The sequence below is a fragment of the Sturnus vulgaris genome, chromosome 14, assembly GCF_052056855.1.
Source record: "Sturnus vulgaris isolate bStuVul1 chromosome 14, bStuVul1.hap1, whole genome shotgun sequence".
NCBI lineage: Eukaryota > Metazoa > Chordata > Aves > Passeriformes > Sturnidae > Sturnus > Sturnus vulgaris.
Window position 1 is genome coordinate 7,790,658 of NC_142256.1, and position 7,868 is coordinate 7,798,525.

A 7,868-nucleotide genomic window follows, 5' to 3' on the forward strand; every position below is an offset into this window, starting at 1 on the left:
TTTCAGCTGGGACAATTCTCCTGCTCAGAGGTTGGTTTGTGTGAAGAAAGGGATTACCTGTTAATTGAACAAGTGTCTGCATGAAAGGATTCTGTCTGGGAACCACAGAATTCAAATGCTCTTCTGTTGCTTGTTTTGATACTTGGACTTTGTTAGTCACCACCTTCTCTACCGATAAGACAGAAAAATCAGTCCATTCCATAATGGATCCTTCATGATTTCCTTCATTTATAAACTCTCTGAGTACCCAGATATCCTCAACAATCCTTTCACTGACCTGCTCTTGTCTTACCACAATAGCTGTACTTTGAAATGGCCATCATAGAGTCACATATTTATCTTAATTGATTTGCATATCTAATGTTAGCAGCATACACACCTGTGCTACTTGATGTCATTCTCATTTCTTGCTGTAGGAAATTATTTAACAGAAAATACTGTAGAAAAGCTGATGCTGAAAGTACATGTAAGCAGCAGGATGGCTGGTCAGCTGCAGTTGGTACTGTATAATTTGAAAAAGAGCATTTCTGTTTAAAATTTCAGACTGCTCTGCATCCTCAGTGATTACTTGGGCTCAATCCTAATTTGAGATATTATCAGTGGTGAGTGAGTCATGCTTTCCTCCTTCCCCTGGCTCATGATGACGAGTGTGTTAAAGATCTTTTGCAGGATAAATTATAATGCTTGGAATTTATTTTCCTGTCCAGTTATGTAATTTATATTAGTTCTCTGATTGATCAAGTGTCTGCTCTTAAAAGTATGCTAAGAGTTTCCTTATGCTCCTTTTGAACCCTACCAAAGAGCTCCAAGTTAAAATCCTGGTAATGGAAACTGATACAGCCTTAAACTGAAACAGATGTTGGAGTGAGAGCCAGGGAAACAGGAACAGTCCCTGCTCCGTGTTCACTTTTTGTTAACAATGCCCCCGAGGCTGCAGCACGGCTGGTTTGTGTCAGGCCATGGCTGCACTAATGAGCATTAATTACCCTGACCAGAATAACTTGGGGCTTGTTGGTCTGGGGCTCTTGCGTGTGCCGTGCCACAGAAACACCTGAGCCCAGCACGGCTCCTGCTGGCCTGGCTCAGGGTCTGAGGCTCCTGGAAAAACCTCGGAGCTCTTGTGGGTTCCTTGTGTCCAGGTTTATCTCTGGGCCAGTGTCCCGGTGGAATTTGTGGCTGAGCCCAGTCCTGTCTCTGGCCGTGCCTGGTGTGTGTCCTGGGGAAGGTGTCCCCTGTCCCAGCTGGCTCCTGTTTCATCCCGTGTGCCCCGTTTGGTGAGGCTGTGCTTGCCTGCTGTATCTCTGCAGCTGGACAAGCCCCTCTTCTTTCTTTTCAACTGAAAAAGAGTAGGTTGAGGTTAGATCTTGTGAATAAACCCTTCCCTGGCAGGGTGGGGAAGCCCTGGCACAGGGTGCCCAGATTTGCTGTGGCTGTCCCTGGATCCCTGGCAGTGCCCAAGGCCAGGCTGGACATTGGGATTGGAGCAGCCTGGGACAGTGGGAGATGTCAGGGGTTGGAATCAGATGGTCTTGAAGGTCCATTCCAACCCAGGCCATTCTGATTCCTTGGCAATCTCTCTGTAGCATCATGTTTGTAATCTCCTGAAGTGTTTTTTCAAAAATATTGTGAAGGTTCTACCATCGTTCAAAAGCTTGTGTCGTACAGCTTGGACAAAGAACCTCGTTAAAAAAAAAAAAAAAACAAACTAAAAAAAATCCACTTTGTATTTGAAGGAGAAAATTTTCCTGCCAGTGGAGTTCCCACATCAGCAATACTGCAGAGATGTAATGGGCAAAGCATGTGAAATCTGATTAAAGAATGTTTCCCTTAAAGGTAATGTTACAAACATAAGCAAAATTGACAGTTGCCATCTGTAATCTGGAACTTGTCTAGATTTCATTTGATTTCTCAAAACCTGTGAATTTTGAATAAAGATAAAGTCTCTGTGGTTCACATAATATGTTTAGAGACATGAAATGCCTAGACAAAAAAGGCAAGAAAGGAGAAGGGAAGAAAATCGATCATAATGGTATTTCTGCATGCAAGACCACCAAGACCTGGTGAAAAATTCTGCCATGGGATGAGAGTCTCCTCTCTATGCCTTTTGGACTGTATTTAGGATAAAGAATCTGCTTTTGAATAAATTAGTGTGATAAGTGAGAATATTGCTTCCTCAAGTCAATAAGGATTTTAGAAAGAATTGAATGCAAATAAAAACTAAGCTGGAAAATCTGACTCTATTTTCAGTGAAGGAACCCTATTTTATGGCATTGATTCCTGAACATGAAATCAAACCAATCTTAAGCTTTTTTGAGAAATGGGAGTAATTTTGTAGCAGATGACCCACAGAGCTGTTTTGCAGCATTTCTGTGTGTGTTTGTAGTTTGTATTTGTGTCCCCTGCAGCAGTTCAGGACACTCTGCTCATCCTGCAGGCTGAGGGAAGCAGAGCTGTCAGTCCACCAGTGCTGCTGTGCCAAAGCAATGGGGGGAAAAAAGGATGTTTCTTGTGCTGCTTCTGAGGAACAAAGTAGCTTAAAATGGTGTGACAGGAGACAAGAACAAGCTTTTGAAAGCCCTGAAGCGATTGAGTGTTTTGTAACAGCAAGGTGGTTGGTTAAATCCCACTGTTCTGTGGAGGATGTGTGAGCTGATAAAGCTTTTCTCCAGAAGTGTGTTTGCATTCTGCTTTTAGGGTATTGAATCCTTCTATTTGAGTGGATGGGTCTCTCCAAAGGAAACAGTGCCCAGTATGAGAGAGGTAATGGAATTAAAACTGAAAAAAATGGGCCACACTGGAGTTTCAGTGTATAATGAGTGAAAGGCAGGTGGATGCAGATTGGTATTCCTTTCCTCACCTTCATTTTACCTGATGAATAAGCAACACCCAGTATTTCAGTAATGGAGATGTGTTTTTATTGACTCAAACTCCAATAAAACAATTCAATGTTATCTTCTGAGTTTCTTTTCACAGAAGATGGGGTAGAGGAAGACTCCAGCCAGGCAGGGTGGCCATCCTTGGAGGTTTCAGTGTGTGTGTGTGTGTCCTTTCTGTCACACACACAGTGTCTCATCCTTCCTTTTTCCCTGTCACACCGTAAATATGGGAGCTCTTGGCAGGTGTTGAGCAGTTAGGGAAAAGTTGGGGAAGATTAGGATTTAAACAAAGCATATTTAGCTGATTAGGCTGCAGTAGAGTATTTTCGACAGCACACACAACAGGGTGCTGCTACAAAGACTGGTACAGTATCAAACTAAGTAACTTTCAAAGGAATAAGATGATCTAAATAGGTTTTGTGGTTTTTTTTTTTTTTTTTTTTTTTTTTTTTTTTTTTTAGCTTGCTGTTAGGGGGTTTTTGTGTAAAAACTGCTTGGTACCTCAGTGCCAAGTAAATCTGCATAGCAGAATGTCTAGTGAATCTCAAAATATTTTTGGCTGTTTTCAGAATTTGCAGTTGCACGGGAAGTAAGTACTATCTCATTGTATATTTCCAGCCTGTTTGCATGGGTTTTTTTTGTTTGTTTTGGTTTTTTTTAGTTTTTTTTTTTTTTTTTTAGTTTTAAGAGGAAGGCAGAATGATTCTAAACTGGTAGTCATGACGTTTATACACTTTCTAAAAATTAGTAATGGAATATGTTCTTCATAAGAATTTTTCCATTTTAGTTCTGTGACATGACAAGGCCAAATAAATGTGGAATACTTTTCACTGTGTTATGTAGCCTGAAATCCATTTAATTTCATTAGAATGGGATCATCTCTGTTGCCATATGGAATCCATCATGTATGTTGCTTTCTCGGGGTATTTCTGGTTAAGTCAGATGAGCAGAGTGTTCCTGTGCTCTGAAATAGCCAAAGTATCAAAATGTAGCTTTCTCCACATCAGTTTGTGTGGAAAGTTCTGTTTGCCTTCCCTTGTGTATGAACGAGTTAAAAAAGTGTGTCTGTATACACAAAGTGTTACTAAAACTGGACCATATCTTTATTTCTTTCTCTTTTAATTTCCAGTCCAACTATTCCCTATGCAAGGTTTTCTGTTTCTGCATGGCCTGTCTCTTTCATTGCTTGCTTCCCCTCTTTGTTTCACTTTTTGGTTTATATTAATTGGGTGCATTGAACTTGTAAGAGAGAAAATATCTGAGTAGTTTGTTATTTCTCTCATTTTTCCATGTCCCTCAACAAAAAAAAAAAAAAAAAAAAAAAAAAAAAGGCAAAACAAAACCCCAAGATTTCTTAAATGGAATGAAAGGCATCTTTATTCTGTAGTGGTAAAAGGAAAATTCCTTTCTGTTTCAGCAGGATAAGAACCTTTATCATATCTTTTAAAATGGTTTAAAGTGGAGGATTTTTGTCAGCTGTCAGCTTGAAAGGTCATGTTTTAGGCAGTCAGTCCTAAGCCCCTTGGATAATGTTTACAGTGCTCTCAAATGACTTAAAATGGACTAAATTGTTTTCAGCCGACAGTAGTAAAGGTCACGGAGGAAATCTGTTTAGCCGGCCTTGCTTGCTTCCTTAGTGCTCACAGTAAAAATGTGCCATAAACTGCAGGCAGACAGGAGTTCTGCCTTGGAAAGCCACTGACTGCAGGCTGAGGGCATGGAATGTACCTCTTGTGGCTAAAAACTGCTTGGCAGACAATTTGCTAAGCAGGGGTTGCTGCTGCAAACTTTGGTCCAACCCCTGCTAGATTCTCTACCTTCTCCTTTTGTTGTCTTCTTTCACGTTATAGTTCGTTTCTTGAAGAATTTGTGGATTTTGGGGCATTTTCTGATCTCGGTGTGAGTGCTTGTAACTTCCAGACGCTCTCATGAGATGCAGACACAATCTTTAGGAGCTGAGAGGGTGGAGCAGACAAAATAGATTGTACCTCAGTGTTGAATTTCCTGAAACTCCTTTTCAGCCCTCACTTGCCCCCCGAATGTGGATCCATTCCCCTCACTGTGAACCTCATTGTGCTGATTCCAGTGACAGTTCGTGCTGTGTAAGGAATTGCCCGAGGTAATGATCAAATGATCTTATTAGAGGAAACCAAAATAAATCACCTGTTTGTCATGGATCCGGTTTCTAATGGCATTTACTGCTGGATTTTTCTCATTGTTCTTGTCCAACCTTCCCAGAAATGTATTCTCTAAATTATAACAAAATGCATAGCAGTTATAGCAGGTCTAGCAATACCTGATATTACATACAAATACTATTTTTCTTCTATGAGTGCTGGAAACCCCAAAGTAGTAAGACTTGGAAATCTCTGAGGAGAGACACAACCAGCCTGATTTTCACCACTTAAGTGGCCCAGGTAACTTAAGTTGTAGGTTTTTACCAAGATGAAATCTAATAATTGAGGAAAGTAAGTGAAAGGATTGTCTGCCTCTCTCAGACAGAGCTGCATTCACTGGAGTGATGAAGAGTAAGCAGCAAAGAGAGCAGTTCCTTAATGATGTTTTTGCAGATACAATAAGAGAATAGAAGAGCTGAAGTCTGTGTTTAAAATGTGCAAAGTGCTTGCACCATATACAATTACAGAAAACACTATGTTCCATTAGGCTAATTCCATTATTCCCCAACTAAGTGGTTAATCCAGGGAACAGAAGTGATGCAGCATTATGAAAAGCTTGTCTGGGTTTCATCTCCTGCTTTTGTGCCAGGTGGAGGCTTTGCAGAATCAGATGGACACTGAGTACGACTCTGTGATAAAATGCCTTGGAAATAATGTGTATTTAGCTGGCTGTTTTCAATGTGGAATAAATGGTGACTTGAAAAACTTGTAAACTGTGTTTGTGGGAAATGATCCTTTTTTTTTGCATGAGCTGAAGGAAAATGTTGGTTTTTTTGCATCTGACACTTAAGCACAGTCTTAGAACATCTACACTTTATATCTAAAATTACACATTTAAAGGTATGTGAGGTTACTTTATTGCTCTTCACAGACTTAATTTTTAAGTGTTGTGACATCAAAACTATAGAAAACAATGTATTTGTGTACTTCAATATGTTTAGGGTACTTGAAGGTAAAACTATCTGTGAGCATTTCAATATTGATTTAGAAAATTTAGTTGAAATACTGCTTTGAACTTTACAAAACTTCTGCATTTATGAAATTAAAGCCTTCTGCCCTTAAATAATATTCAAAAGTGAGAAATGAAGTTATGTGGGGTGGGGGGAAGCAACCACATTTTACTCTGTGATGCAGGACTAACGCTTAGTGGCACTTTTGGCGTTTTGGTTTGAGGTTCTTTTGCCGGTTTGTTTGAGATGATTCAGTGTGATTCGAATCATTTGTCAGCTATAAATCAGGCTAAACTGAGTGGAGCACTTTGCTTTTCCACCTCTGTCTCTCATCCTCCTTCTTCCATAACAGTTTATCACCGTGGCCAGGAAAGGGCTCAGTCAGGAGGACGGGGAGACCTTGTTCTCCTGTCATGTTTTCATCCCTAGATATTAGTGTGTCACTCGGATGGATACAGATTGTTTTGGCTGCATGTCACATATGACACACTGAAGGACAACAAAAACAAAACTCCTGCAAGCCTGTGCAGAAAGCAAGTTTCACCAAGTGTGTGTGTGACCAGACAGAATTAACTCTTGACTCTTGAGCTGTTCAGAACCTGTGTGTGTGACATTAAATCTTTGTTCTGGGGTTGCTGAGCTCCTGGGAGTGGCTAAGAGATCACACAAAGCTTGTTGTGAGAGAGCAGAGCTGTGCAGTGTAACTAAATCAGAGAATTTTTTTTTTTTTAATGGCAAAATAGCATGTTAGGTAATTACACATATTGCAGAAAGCATGAATTAATTGAAAATAGAAGTTAAAAAGGTTAGAGAGGAAGGTGGCCTATTAGAGCCGTTTTTATTGATTTACTGATTTTAAAACTTCCCTTGGCTTTGGTATAAAAGACTCCTGTGGAGTTTCTTTGCTCTGGAAAGAACTGAACACAGGGTTAGAAAATCAGTCTCTCTGGAAAAGTTACCAATTACTATCGCTTAAACTTGGCTTAGTAAATTTATCTTTGCATTACTTAGTCTTTTGGAGTTTATTTTCCATGAGAATTTTCCCCACTGTCCACTGTGTGTGTGCATGTGGAGCTGCAGCTCCCTGGGAGGAGGAGGAGGAGGAAGAAGGATGAGCTGGGGGTCTTGTCCTGGCTTTTAGACCCTGAGAAAAACAGCACTGCACAGCTGGAATGTGCATGTAACTCTGAATGGGATTAATTTTACTGTTACTGGGATTAAATTTACCTCGGGCAGTCAGGGATCCATTTTATATCTGTGTTTCTGTTAACCTTTTTGTGGTACCTTAAGGCTTTTCAATACCACCTGAAATTCTTCCTTTCCTCAAAACCAAAGAGTATCCTAATGAAGAAAGGAATATTATCAGTACATCATTCATTTGATTTACTGATGGTCCAGCTGACCTGTGCAAGGTGCAAATTCTGCTTTACAAAGCAGCCTTGTTCTGGCCTTTTCTACTTGGATGTAATTTAAAACGGAAGCTATTAAATGTGCTGAGGTAAAATGCAAGCTCTGCTGGCAAATTGAAGAGATAGCTATTGACTAGGTGTTGTGTCACTAGAACCAGACATTCAGGCTCCCTGAAGTTTTAATTTTTGATTTAATTTTTTGATAATGTGTCACAGTTGTGACAGTGTGTCTGAGGCAAGGAAAAATGACAAGCAGAGCCATTAGGGGAGTCTGTACCTACTTACTGCTGCTCTCCACCCCACCTGAATCCTGCCTTTCCCAAAGTGATAAAAGGGTGTGATGGAACCATTATCTGACAGTAGGACAGGGACTCAGATAAAATTAAACGAAAGATCACTTGAAAGCTTATATTGTATGACTAATTAACAGCCACTCGTGTATTTTGAATGTAAAAA